At 36.3% G+C, this 12869-nt stretch overlaps 2 long non-coding RNA genes across 9 annotated transcripts in view; one reads left to right on the top strand and one right to left on the bottom strand.

Moving 5' to 3' along the window:
- Nucleotides 1-12869, bottom strand: part of LOC145466017 (uncharacterized) — a 160354-nt gene that overhangs the window by 81863 nt on the left and 65622 nt on the right. For 6 of the 8 annotated variants that reach the window (XR_014041785.1, XR_014041780.1, XR_014041781.1 and 3 more), the window contains 2 exons: nucleotides 11219-11340; nucleotides 542-609 (listed from right to left, as the gene is read on the bottom strand). The exons of 1 other annotated variant lie outside the window; for it this stretch is intronic. This is a non-coding gene — a long non-coding RNA (uncharacterized LOC145466017). The remainder of the gene's footprint in view (nucleotides 1-541; nucleotides 610-11218; nucleotides 11341-12869) is intronic. One more of the 8 variants, XR_014041782.1, reaches the window with a different exon arrangement.
- The window catches only part of LOC145466012 (uncharacterized), a 64568-nt gene that overhangs the window by 29974 nt on the left and 21725 nt on the right, over nucleotides 1-12869 (top strand). The window lies entirely within an intron of this gene.

The raw sequence follows: 12869 nt of genomic DNA, 5'->3' as shown, positions 1-12869 counted from the left end.
AAGTAATAATATTCCTTATGTTGTTGGTAGTGTATGACTATAGTATCAGTACTACCTGTAGAAATGTTATCCAATTTTGATGAACGGAATAATAATTATGTACATTGGACTTGATGAAGTTTAATACCAATTTACCTAGGTCAACACTACAGTGATCTTTCTCTTGCAGGAATATATTTATAAAATACTCTATAATTTAGAGGTGTACAGCAAAATCAAAGTACCACACTAGTTATACCATACATGTACATGGTCTTCATTTCCTATGAGTGATAGACACATTCAGCTATAAAAGAAACACTTGTTGAATATTCTTTGAAGTTGTTAAGAAACAGAAAAATGTGTGGAAACAGATCCTGTGTGCAATGAACCTCACTGGAACAAAAAATTGGAACAAGCAAATGTTTCTATTCCCTTAAAACTTGCCAGCCATAAGCAGGGTAGCCCCATCCTTACCCAGACACTGCACGTGATTATCACAGATTTAGAACAGGATTAATTTTACATTACAACAGCTTATAGTACATGTACATGTACTTACATCTGATTTGCTTCAATTTCAGAGTTATGATGACAACACTGATATTCTCACAAGATCCTATATTAGACCTGGAGGTAAGAAAAAATAATGCAGATTAGTAGAATTCTACTACTAACAGTAGCATACTGATGCAAATGCCACAATCTGATTGGCTGAGCTATCATGCGTTATCAGCCATTGGTGTACCATGGCTGGGGGTCATCTACGAAATGGAGATGATTTGTATGTTGTTTTCCAAAACAAAAATTTTTTCTTTTGCAAGCTCATTATTTTGGAAAGAAAAACTTGGGTGATTGACCATTTTCTTATTCTCGGTATTGGACTGGAACTAGCTTGCAACGGAGGCTCATGCGGGGGATATCATTAAAAAGCGATTAGAGTCATTTGCATTTGAAAAGACTCCCTGCATTAGCCTCAGTTGCAAGCTAGTTCCAGCCCAATAACAAGAATACAAAAACAATCTATTCAGTTCCAGAGAAGACAAAACAAAGGTCATTTACAGTTTCTTGACTTATCATATGACTGAGAAAATAACTTCATTCTGATTGGCTAAGACTGGACCAGTTAATTGTTACTTTTAATTTACACTGCAGCAAAAAATTAATGCAGGTGCATTCATTATGTTACCAGTAATATAATAAATGAATAACCCCACAAAAGCTCAAGCCATTAAAGATTTACACTAATCGCGATATTTAAAAATTCTTTCTAATTGAACTCACCTAAAGGCTCACGCAATTTTCAAATATCACTCGTAGTGTAAATCCTTAAATGCACTTGCATTACTGCAATTTCCTATATTATTATACATTGTAGTCGACATCTGCCCTCATTGGCTAAAAGCATACAGTTAATTCTGGGAAACAGCGCAACCAGTAGATTAGTGAACAATTCGTAGGTTGTGCGTGCAATGCATGATTTCCAAGAGCAATATCAAGTTCACAGACAGTGAAGTAGAACATGGCTTGTCGAAAATAAATTGTGTTCAGTGTGATAATGCATTTGTCATTGTTTTCTTCAAAACAATGTATAATAAAACAATTATTAGATTTGGTTTTTGTGATATCCGAAATCATCAAGTTCTCGATTAGTGTTATCAGCCTCAGCCTTCAGCTTCAGCTGATAACACTTACCTTGACCTTGATTATTCTGGATATCACAAAAACCTCATCCAATAACTGTTTACTACATGTAATTGTTGAGAAAAGTGATGAGCATGTAGTTTTGAGAAGTATTCTTGAAGGAATCTTGATCATGTGCAATTTTTTTTTATTATTGAACAGATCAGTGGTGAAGAAACTGACACAATAAGGTAAATTATAACTACCAGCAATCAACATACAAAAAAACATACATGACTATACACATGTACATGTTGGGACACATTGCTTTGTACATGCATTAATTATTAATATTAATGTGACTTCAATGCACTGAGTACTGTCCCTTGACACAGAGTCCTCTACTTATAACATTTATTTATACTTCAATCAAACTGAGCTTATAAATGCACAAAGACTATGCTGCTCATATGAATATCACACAAGAATCAGTGGCACTAGTATGGATAACCAACATACAAATACCGTGGATGTTCCGCAGGGTATGCAGAGAGAAAAATATGGCCATTATTTTTATCAAGCCTGCAGTTCCTAACAATGTTTCAATAACATTTGGATATAAGCGCATATAACCCCAAAATTTTTTTTTACTCCAAAACAATATTGACACATTCTTGATCACAATACCGAAAAAAAGTTTGGTTTTGGTTGAAACTGCAATTTTTTATGAATTGTCAGTCGTGAAAAATTGCTATAATGAAATCATTACCGAGTCAAAGAATGAGTCAAAAGGATCTGGGTCTAGCACATTTTGTGACATCATACACAGAGATCATTTGCACAACATTCGCACACATATACTTGCTTGCCTCAAGTTGTTGTAACATTATTCTGCGCAAGAAAATGTACATAAAACTGTGAGAGCCGATCCAGTTCTTGGCAGTGTACATTAAGCACCTCAGCAAACAAGATTTGGGAAGATTGAATCGCCAGGTTTGATCAATTGGGGAGTCTGCAGCGAAGAATGAGTAAAGCTGAAATTATAATTACAAGGCTTTGGTTCATTCAGGTTACAGAATTTTGGTAGAATTCAGGGTAATTCATCTTGTCAATTCAAACAATTACCTTTGTTTGAATGCATTAAGTGATTCTGGTGGCCACTGCTGATCTGAGTCAGAGTTTCAAATCTTCTCAGTCTGTCTACACGTACTACGCGAATGATTGACTCGATTTGTGGCAGTTCGCATTTGTGCATAGTTTACTGAATGATCTGAACAAATACCATCACAAAATTAAATGTGTCAGACTTTCGTCGGCAAATTGCAATGTAAATAGTTATTCCAGGTCAAGGTATTCTGAAATTCTTCCTACAAATCTTCAAAGCAATTCCGGTTTATTTAGATCGGCTTTGCATTCCCTGTGGAATGAGAATGCTACATCAACTGGGTTTACAAGCTCATGGACACAGTCTTCCAGAGTTTAGAATCTGAAGAAGTTTGGATGATAAACGTGCAATACATCTAAACAACTTACAGTATATGTTTAAGATTGCCAAGAAAAGGTTATTTCATTGACATACTAGGGAAGTTCATCACTACTCTTCAATGGCAGTCTACTCTGGAGACAACCATTTATGTTCACATCACTTTACAGGATTTTAGATGAGATTATGGTTGAACTTGATTACATGCCTTCCCAGCAAGATGCCCAGGAATGGCATCAACTTTTAACAAATGAGTTGGTAAGTACAAGATCAAAGTATAATGTTGATTTATTTTTTATGTAGCTCATCTATAACCTGTGACAAAAGTATTGGAAAAGGTTACCTATTTTTCCTCCCCACTCCCCTACAATTCAATATTGAGGTTAACCAAAAAACTCAAGTCACACCATACTATCCAATCATTGTCAATCACTGAGAGAGGTAGTCCTGGTCATTTGACACCAAAGCTGACGTCATCAACAAGTTGTAACAAGAAGATCTTTAAGATCTTACAACTGCACTTTTAAAAGTTAACTGTTTTGGTAGCGCTACAGTCACAATGTAATGCACATTCCAAAGCAGTCGTTGATGATTCATTGATTACTGCAGACACCACATCACTTGATCAACACAACCTGTATTATTGCACCATCAGTCGTAGCCATTGTGAAATCTCCAATGACGTAATTACTTCCAGCACATGTCATAATATGGGATCCTGAGTGACCCGAAGAAAAAAAAAAACATGAAAAAAAAATATATATCGGTTTTGAACCTATTTCCAGCAAATTTGGCACACCGGAAGCTGAGAAAATTACCCTATTGCCGGCCATCATTTTTCAGCTCTTTTCGTCATATACCCCCTCGGGAGGGTTTTGTAAAGTTAGCAAATTAGTATGCAAGCCACCGTATTGGTGATTGCCGTTGGCAAAATGTTTATTTGCTCAAAAATTGCGGCCAAATATTTTCGGAGATGGAAGTCAGGACATTTTTAAGGATACAGAAAGTAATTTGGGACCAGTTGCTTGCTTGCAAGGCTGAAATTATCCAGAAGTAAGGATTTTTTAACTTGAACATAACGAAGGCGACGCGGTGAACAAATTGAATAAATTATCGGCTCTTCTCACTGTCTCGTTCTGTTTTTTGTTTCGTTCTCTTTTGGAGCCTGCCGAGGTCATTTTTTCGTCTAAATAGCCTGAGAAAAGTTCGAAAAAGATGTTCCTCTTCAATTTTCAGCTCTCAGGCAATAATCCTGGATTTTTTTGACCAAAAAGTCGGTTTGTGTTATGTTCGTGCGACCATCGCTTCCTTTGTTGACTCAAGCAATGAAGCAAGGTGACAAAAAAATCTAATTATATTTAGTTCTGGTTTTGTTCGATTTCGTTGAAATTTTAATATGATGAAGCTGGGTTGTTAAGGAATAGATTTTACTACTGCTGATATGAGGTAGCTATTAATGCTAAAGTGATATATTGCTTCAAAGTCAGGGTTTTGAAGAGATTTTTTGCAAAGCACGAGTTCGGCATGACTTTGTAATCTGAGATTTTTGTTGACCCTGGAGAAACAAGGTTTTGCGAATAAACATTACAGATTGCGTCATTCAAAGTTGGCTGAGTGGAGGTCTGCATCTGGTCTCCGACAAAAAAAAAAAAAACCACGGGTAGAACATGAACCGCACTCGGCCCATGGCCGCGCAGTTAACAAGTGATTGACCAGTTGTCCATGAGTGGTCATTTTCAATCTATTGATTGTTAGACAGTCAAAACAGTGTCAGTTCTTAATTTGTAAGTAAAAAAATTGTTTCTTTTTTGTTGAGGTCATAAATACAAGTGATCAAAGGTGCTAGCTCCAGTTGTAGTTGTGGAAGTTGACTAAGTAGTGCTTGTTCTAAGTTAGCATACCAGTGAGGGGTGTCGCAGTCAAAATTTTCTGCCATAAGATTAAATTTATTGTTTCAATTGGTGTTTTTATCAGATGTTACTTAGAGGTAATTAAACATTTTTTTGGTTATAACTTTGCTTAGAATCCATCCCTTTTCATATAAATTTTTTTAAATGAAAGATCACAATAAGATCTATCTGAAAAGCAAAAACAATTTTTTTTGGTAAAATGGTCAATTTTGATGTATACTGATACCTTAATTGAATGTTACTGGTCAACATGACTGCCTAGATGAACGGTTGACTGATCAAATCCCCAATCAGGCTAGACAGTGTCCAATGCCCAGTCTTTATTTCCAGCCATGTTTTGAGTTTGGATGTTCAAGAGGTTGCACACTTACTAAAGCAGAGATTTATACAATGCAGTTCTTTCAAGATTAAAATTCACTCTTGGCTTTTTAGCACCTTTTATCTCTCTAAAAGTTGGACTGCTAAACTCAAAACAGTTTTCTGCTTTTCTTTCTTTCTTTCTTTTTTTTTAGAACTAGGTGCAATTTTTCAGGCTTGGTCAACTGCATTGTTTTGAATGGCTGTGCAATTTTTTTAAGATTACTTCCCACCTTCAAGGACACAAAAAAATTAATAGTTTTTTTCTTCTATTTGACAAAATTTAAGTCGGTCATTTTACCTAGAGTTTACAACAGAAAAATATTAAAAATCTCAAAAAGCAGCCGAGTTATTTAGAAAAAACATGTTTTCAAATAAAGTTAATAAACCAGGAAGGTGTCATAATTGCTTAAATAGACGAAACCGCCAGGGGAAATTTTCGTAGCAAGCACTCATTTTGGAGCTCATATTTCATGTCTTTTCGTATTGTTTTTATCAAGCATTTGTTCTTTTGCCTTTGGCTACTTTGCCCATTAAAGTGTCTTTCTTGCGCACACGTGAAGGTGGTCCACTGATCAGTAAAGCCCGCAATTCCACGTGAATAGGACCGTGAATGTTTTCTTTTTTGCTCTTGTCATTAGCAGCATAAGTGCTAGAGGAAAAGTTCCATAAATACCCGAAGGCGAGACTGGCCAAGTAGAAAGAATGAAGAAAACCCGAAAAGTAGTTTTTCCTGCAGTTTTTTTGAATGATAGCTGGCCCGATTGATCATAACATCAACATCACAAGTTTCGTTTCAGCACAATGGTTTAAAAGAATGTCTTTCCTTTGAAATTGCCTGAAGGATGGATGTTTTTGAAAGAAAAGATAACTGATAATGCAAATAGCTAACTTAACTTGGTGGAAACAAAGTTTTACGAAGTAGGCCTCACACCGCCATGTTTGATTTGATTTTTGCAAACTTCAATCTCGCAACCCCTCACTGACAGGTGATTGCGTGATGTCTTGCGCTGAAGTGCGCGCTAGAGCCCAGGCGTCTCACGCAATTATTACTGTTTTGAGCCACCTTAAATATGGTGATTGAAATAAGCCTTTCTCGAGCTTGTCATCCTATCAACAAAATAATAACTCCCAAAGACTAAACAGAACCCACAAAGAATTGGCGAGAACAAAAGGATAAAAAAAAACTTATTAAACAAAAAAGACAGAGAGTGGAAAGTAAACAATGACATATTAAAAACACATGCTAGCTTAATAATTATTATTCTTAATTGGTAATTTTGATTTGCGTTGCTTCAAACGATCAATGAATGCAGCATTTTTTGTTTTCTTAAGCATTGATCAGCAATTTTATCCTTATACTATATTTGTTTATTTGTGGGTTGTTTCCACCATTTGTCAAATTATCATGATGAACTGCTCAAGCCTGTCCAACATTGCACATTGTTTACTGCTCACACCCTTAAGACAAGTCTGAGGCTTTTATTATTTAACTCTGCTTCTGATCCTGCTAGTATAAAATATATTACCTTTAAAATATAAACAGATTGCTGAAAGAGTAATAGGGTTCCAAAACATTTTAGTGTTATCTCTTTCACCTAAGCTTGAGTTTCTTTATATATTTAGGGAGGAGAAGAACTATGAACGGAAAATCAAGATGGCCAACACTTGAGTCAAACTGTTGACATTTTTGTAAATTTTAACTTGTTTTCAAAGAAAAGAAAAATTAATGTTAAACTCCACACATTAATGAATGTAAATGAATAATTATACATTTTATTGATTTCATGACCACTGCACAAGTAAAAATTGTTTGACAGATTACACTGAGCAATTTTCTGTTACACTTTTAGTTTAGTGGCAATTTTTGCATATGTATATATACACTGTTTATTGGAACATAACATGTATAAAGTTTTATGTACAAACAATAAAAGGATTATTGATTACATTATGCTGCAAATATTGAAGTTTAATAATAGGAATAAGATAGTAAGAGTGACAGGGCTAGCCTATTACAAGAGACTGACTTTAAAACGAACAAGGGACGAGAACTGGTGAAATCAACAAATCACATTGCAAGTACATTGTAATCACTTTAAAAACACACATTAATGACTGGGAAGTCCACTGGGAGTCCACCTGTCATACAGAAACAGTGCTGGAGATAATTTTTCTTCTTTAACAGGACAGGTGTCCTGTCAAATCTTCATTTTGGTTGGACATCTCATCAATTTGACCGGACATCAAAGATTTTCAGCTCTAAAGATTTTCAATACTAATCCTTCAAAAGTAAATTTAAATTTGATTTATTTATCATTTATGATTAACCAGATGAATTTATCTACTAGATGACTGCAAATTGTCAGAGTCATTAGGGCCCAAAATTAAAAAAATTCTTACATGTAAGTGGCCATTTGGCAACTAGATGATGAAATTCAAGTAGGAATTTTATTCAGAAAAGAATTCAATCATTAAATCTGTAAACTAAGAAAAATATTCCAACACTTTTTTGGTAGGCTCGATTTCCGCCACTTTCTCGAGTCCGGTCTACATTCCTCCCCAAGAAGAGACAGTTGGACGTGTGAGGGGCAAAGCATGTCTGTGACATAAATTCATAATTCAATTCTAGTGGTGCTTCAGGTGGCCGGAAATGTCATCTGATGACAATCATAGGCAGGCCCATATGACGCCTACGGCTCATAAAATTTGTGGCTTTTTCACCACTTCTTCCTTTAATTTTCACCCTCCAACCTATTTTGTTCCACATTTTGTTGCGGAAGGGCATTACATGCTGTGTTCTATAGAAGAATTCTTTTAAAAAAAAGTAGAGCAGCACTGTTTGACTATAGTGTAGCAACTGTCATGTCAAAGGTCACACATATGTTGTATGGTGTGCATGGTGTTGACACCATGTCTATGTTTTGCTAGTTCGGTTTGCTTTGGCTCATTTAAAAATTTAATTTTGTCTGGCTTTGCCAAAGACTGGTGCCACGCTTCCCTTCAAGAAAACTAACATACAATTTGACTAAGTGTTTTGTTTCTTGAGATCAATGTTTGCGTTTATCCCTCTCTTTGTTGACTTTGTTCATTATCTGACATTCTGGCACCACGATTCAAATATAGATTCTAACACATAAGTCTGTTGACTATTTTGCGTGTTGCATATGACACTATGGTTAAGATCTGGCAAGGTTTCATCAGTTGACAGTATTTGCATTTCAAATCGCACAACTTCTTTGCTACTGCCAGAAAGCTAATTTATGCAGCCTGCTCAATTCACGCAGGCAGATTTCTTATTGGTTGGAATTAACAATGCCAAAACCACGAGTCCAGCCATGCATTCAGGGGAGGAGGGCGGGCTCCTTTCCTGAACAGCGGCTGGTAATCGAGCCTACCTTTTTGGCTGCTAATTTTGTATATGTAGCTAATGTAATGTCTATGAAGGATTAATGCATTCCAAGAGACACCATCAGTAGGCATACATGATGTACTCAATGCTCAAGGGTTTGCAATGCATTATAGGGCGATTTCAAACCCCGATCAGCCATTTGCAAGTTTTCTGATGTGAGGGAATCCTCTACAGCAAAGCAAAAGGATATATTGCTTTCTTTTCTCATGCTGAATATCATAGAAGCAAAGATCTTTCACTGTGTATTTCTGGAAGGTCATAGTGTTTGAGAAAATAACTATTATTGATCATCATAACAGAGAAATGTAGTTGCCATTATGGTAGCCTGTGAATGCTGATGTATTTTCGGCTGTCCACTAAACCAGAATTTTTGGTCACCAAAGATGAAATTTAAGCCGCATTGGCGACCGTTCCCGTCGCAATTTTGAGCCTTTTAACAATGTATCTAACCAAATTTTATGGATGGATAATAACTTGGTGTACTAGGTCAAATGTTTGGACATCATGTCCGATCATAATGTGAAATTGACTGGACATATTCAAAATTTGGTCAGACTATGTCCAATGACCGACTGTTATTTCCAGCCCTGCAGAAATGTACATCAGGAAAGAAACGAGACACCCACTGTGCTGTTGCCATAGCAACACTATTGTCAAAAACCAAACATCTCCTTTTGCAACCCTTTGTGAATTTACGACTTTCCTCTTTCCTTTTTATCATTTTCCTCACTTCCATAATAAAAAAAACGTAAATCACAAAAACGAAATGAGATACAGTCGAATCTCCGGTTGCCACCACCTCTCGTAAGCAACCACCTCTCCTCAGCAACCAGTTTTCCACAATACCAAAAGTTTCCAAGTCAAATCACTATATTTGGAACCTCTTGTAAGCAACCACCTCTCTTAAGTGACTGCAACCACTTTTAGAGCTAAAAATTTGAACTTTTCCGTGAGCGACCATTTGACACATAATAGATAGAAAATTGGATAATCAGTTGTTGTAAAGTTATTGTATTCCTAGATAGTGCAAGAGACGAAAATTTCTCAATTGGAAAAACCAGATTTTTTCTCGAAATTGACTTTTCATAAGAATAAAACATTGCATAGGCATTGGTGCATGGGGTAAGTCTTGGCAGTTACCATATTCTTATGAGGCAAAATTTTGATTCAATGTAGTCTAAGCTCTCATAAGCGACCACCTCCTGTAAGCGACCACCTGCATGTACAATCCCAGACAAAAGTAGTTGGGACAGTTGAGCTAGATCCCGTATCCCCCATCCCCCCTAATCAATGTTGGAAAATATCACATTTTTCTCAACAAAACGGGAAAACATCACCCGATTATCAACAATGTAACTGGGGGAAGGGGAGAACTTGTTTCATGTCCCACCTTTTTTGTCTGGGATCGTCTGAAAGAATAATTTAAAGAATGTCACACCACACTCTGTAAAACAAGTTGGAGAAAAGGGGAGTTGTACTGTCTCGAGGGTACAGCTAATGAGTGTCACTAAAAAGAAACAGCATGCAACAACATGTTTTACCTGGGTAGGCACTAAAGAGCGTAAAGTAAAAAAAAAAGATCTTGTTTACTTCTTTAGAGGGGTGGTTGATTCGCGCTAAACAGAAATGATGCAAATTCAGTTGAAACAGTGGGCACCAAGCAGGTGGATATTTTTGCTTTGTCCAAGCTGTTTCATGGAGTTTATCAGTGGACAGCAACAAAGCGTTGCTGCTACCTAAACACAATTAAATCATGGATGTCTTTCTCTGTTTTCCTCTCTAACACCGGAATGTGTATAAAGCGAGGTGTGTTGTCAGCTCCAGAAGTGTCAGCGGGTTAACTGCCACGATTAGCCCTCACGATTAACCATTACTGGTAAAACAGTTTGGTTCCAGGCTGCTTCGTGTCCTTCGAATTACACATGTACCTTTTTCCGCTTTATAGGAATTACTAAAAACCATTTAACATTGTTTGGGATCAAGAACTAGCAAAACAGAGCTTTGCGAGAAGGTTTATACCGTTAACTGTTCCATTGAAATAGAAAGAATACTTACGTAGTTAACTTATTGTCTCTGGCAAATGGTTAACCAAATTTCAAGTGTCAAACTCTACTATTTTCCACACATCACACGTCCATTTTTTATGAATTATGTGTAAACTAAACAAAAGGTAGACTCTGGACCATTATTTGCTGTTAGCCACACTGTGTGATGAAATCAGAAAGCTTGAAATGCAATAATTACATGTATTAAAAAAATTGATTCAACAATAAAGGATAACAGAATTTAAATTCATTTAGCTGCTAGAAAATTCACTTTTATCTAAGTCAACTTCAATAATATCATTATTTATTACTGGTACTAATAAATAACTATCTGAATTCTCAAATATGTGATTATGAACATAGTCATGACCTAACTGATTGCCCTCAACCAAGTATTGCATAAACTTACCTTTATTTCATTGTCATAAAATGATGGTTTTAACATACTGATCCTTATTGCACAATCTTGTAAACCTTGCGTTGTCTGGCAATGGTTGCCATGCATTCCACAAAGCCACAACAACAGGTGAACTGCAATGAAATTTACAGTATAAAATCAGTCTTCATTTCCTCCAGAGAGGTCTCCTGGTTTAAGACACATAAATGGCATTACCCAAAATAAGCGTCCACCGCTAGATCCGCCACTGTGATTGTATTCTCTTCAAATGTATATTTAAAAAGTATAATTTCCTATTGTTGATGTGCCAGGCAAAGCCTTGGGTATGTGTCTTGTTTTCATGTCAGAATGTAAGCTTGTTGTGATACTATGTATTTTGTTGAAATATCGATGATCACAAATTGAAAAAGATGCAAGATGCTACTAACAAGACTGAAACACTAAAAATTAAAAGAAAAACCGAAGTTTTTGACTTGTTAATCATTTCTCTAATCTCTTCTCTTGGATATTTTCTGATGTTCCTGAAAAATTTTGAAATCCAAGATAGCAGACTTTTTTAAATGTTTGAGCTTCTTTATGTAAAAAGCAAGAACTTGGTGCAGAGTAAGTTAAGGAGAAAACATGCGAGTCTCAAGAAGAGGTTGGGGGTTCTAGTGTGTGGCATCTAATGCTGACCTCAAAATTGGCATGATACATACACAGGTACGAGGGTAACAAAGAGGGCAACTGTGATCCCATCTCACTCCAAAATTTTAACAAAATTACCACACCACATACTATAGTTTTAACAGACTGGTAATCAGCGTTAATTTGGTGAAAGGAAATTTCAAGATGGGTTGATTGAGAATGCGGTTGTTACCGGTAACCAGTTTTATGTGTCAAAAATGGATGCGTGACTACTGCATATTGGTGCATGCCATGTCACAGTGAAAGAGTTGATCATTACCGATCTATTGTGATGCAACAGCATCTAAATGAGAAAATATGTTTGTTGCAGAATGTTTGTGCTATATGTTACTACAGTCGAACCCCTATTAAACGGGCACCCCTATTAGGCGGCCAGTAATCAAAGTCCCAATGACGGCTTGTCTATTGTTTTTACTTCTATTAAACGGCCAGCCCCCATTAAGCGGCTAATATCCATTTCCCCCAGGGAGGCCATTTAATAGGGGTTGAACTGTATATATAGTGTCCTGGATTTTTTAATGGTATGTGTCTTACTAACCAACTAAATAAATATATTATGGCAATGTAATAAATCAAAATCAATCTCTAGAAGGATATCAATGAATTGATATTAAACAGGCAATATTAATGGCGGAGCTACTCCGTACCGAAGAATTTGGTAACCCATCGATCTGAAAAAATTGGTTTTCACACAACTGTCCGTATGTCCACATCCCAAACCCAATATCTTGAAAAATAAGATAGTAGCACCATTCACCATAGGTACATCTTGGATATTGGACATCCATGTTATGGTTAATTGACAGCTGTGAAAACAAGGTATTCGCTGACCAGTATCACATGACCATATCACGGGCTCTGGTTTAGAGCTCATTGAGGTCGCTTGTTTTTTTTTTTTCTGTTTTTTTTTTCTGGGGGAAGAAGGACGGAGTACGTGCAAAGGCAAAATTTTGGCACAAATTAGCCTCTGGCACGT

Source organism: Orbicella franksi, chromosome 13, assembly GCF_964199315.1.
Source record: "Orbicella franksi chromosome 13, jaOrbFran1.1, whole genome shotgun sequence".
NCBI lineage: Eukaryota > Metazoa > Cnidaria > Anthozoa > Scleractinia > Merulinidae > Orbicella > Orbicella franksi.
Note: the sequence above shows the minus strand (reverse complement) of the source record. Positions and strands in the feature narration are given on the sequence as shown.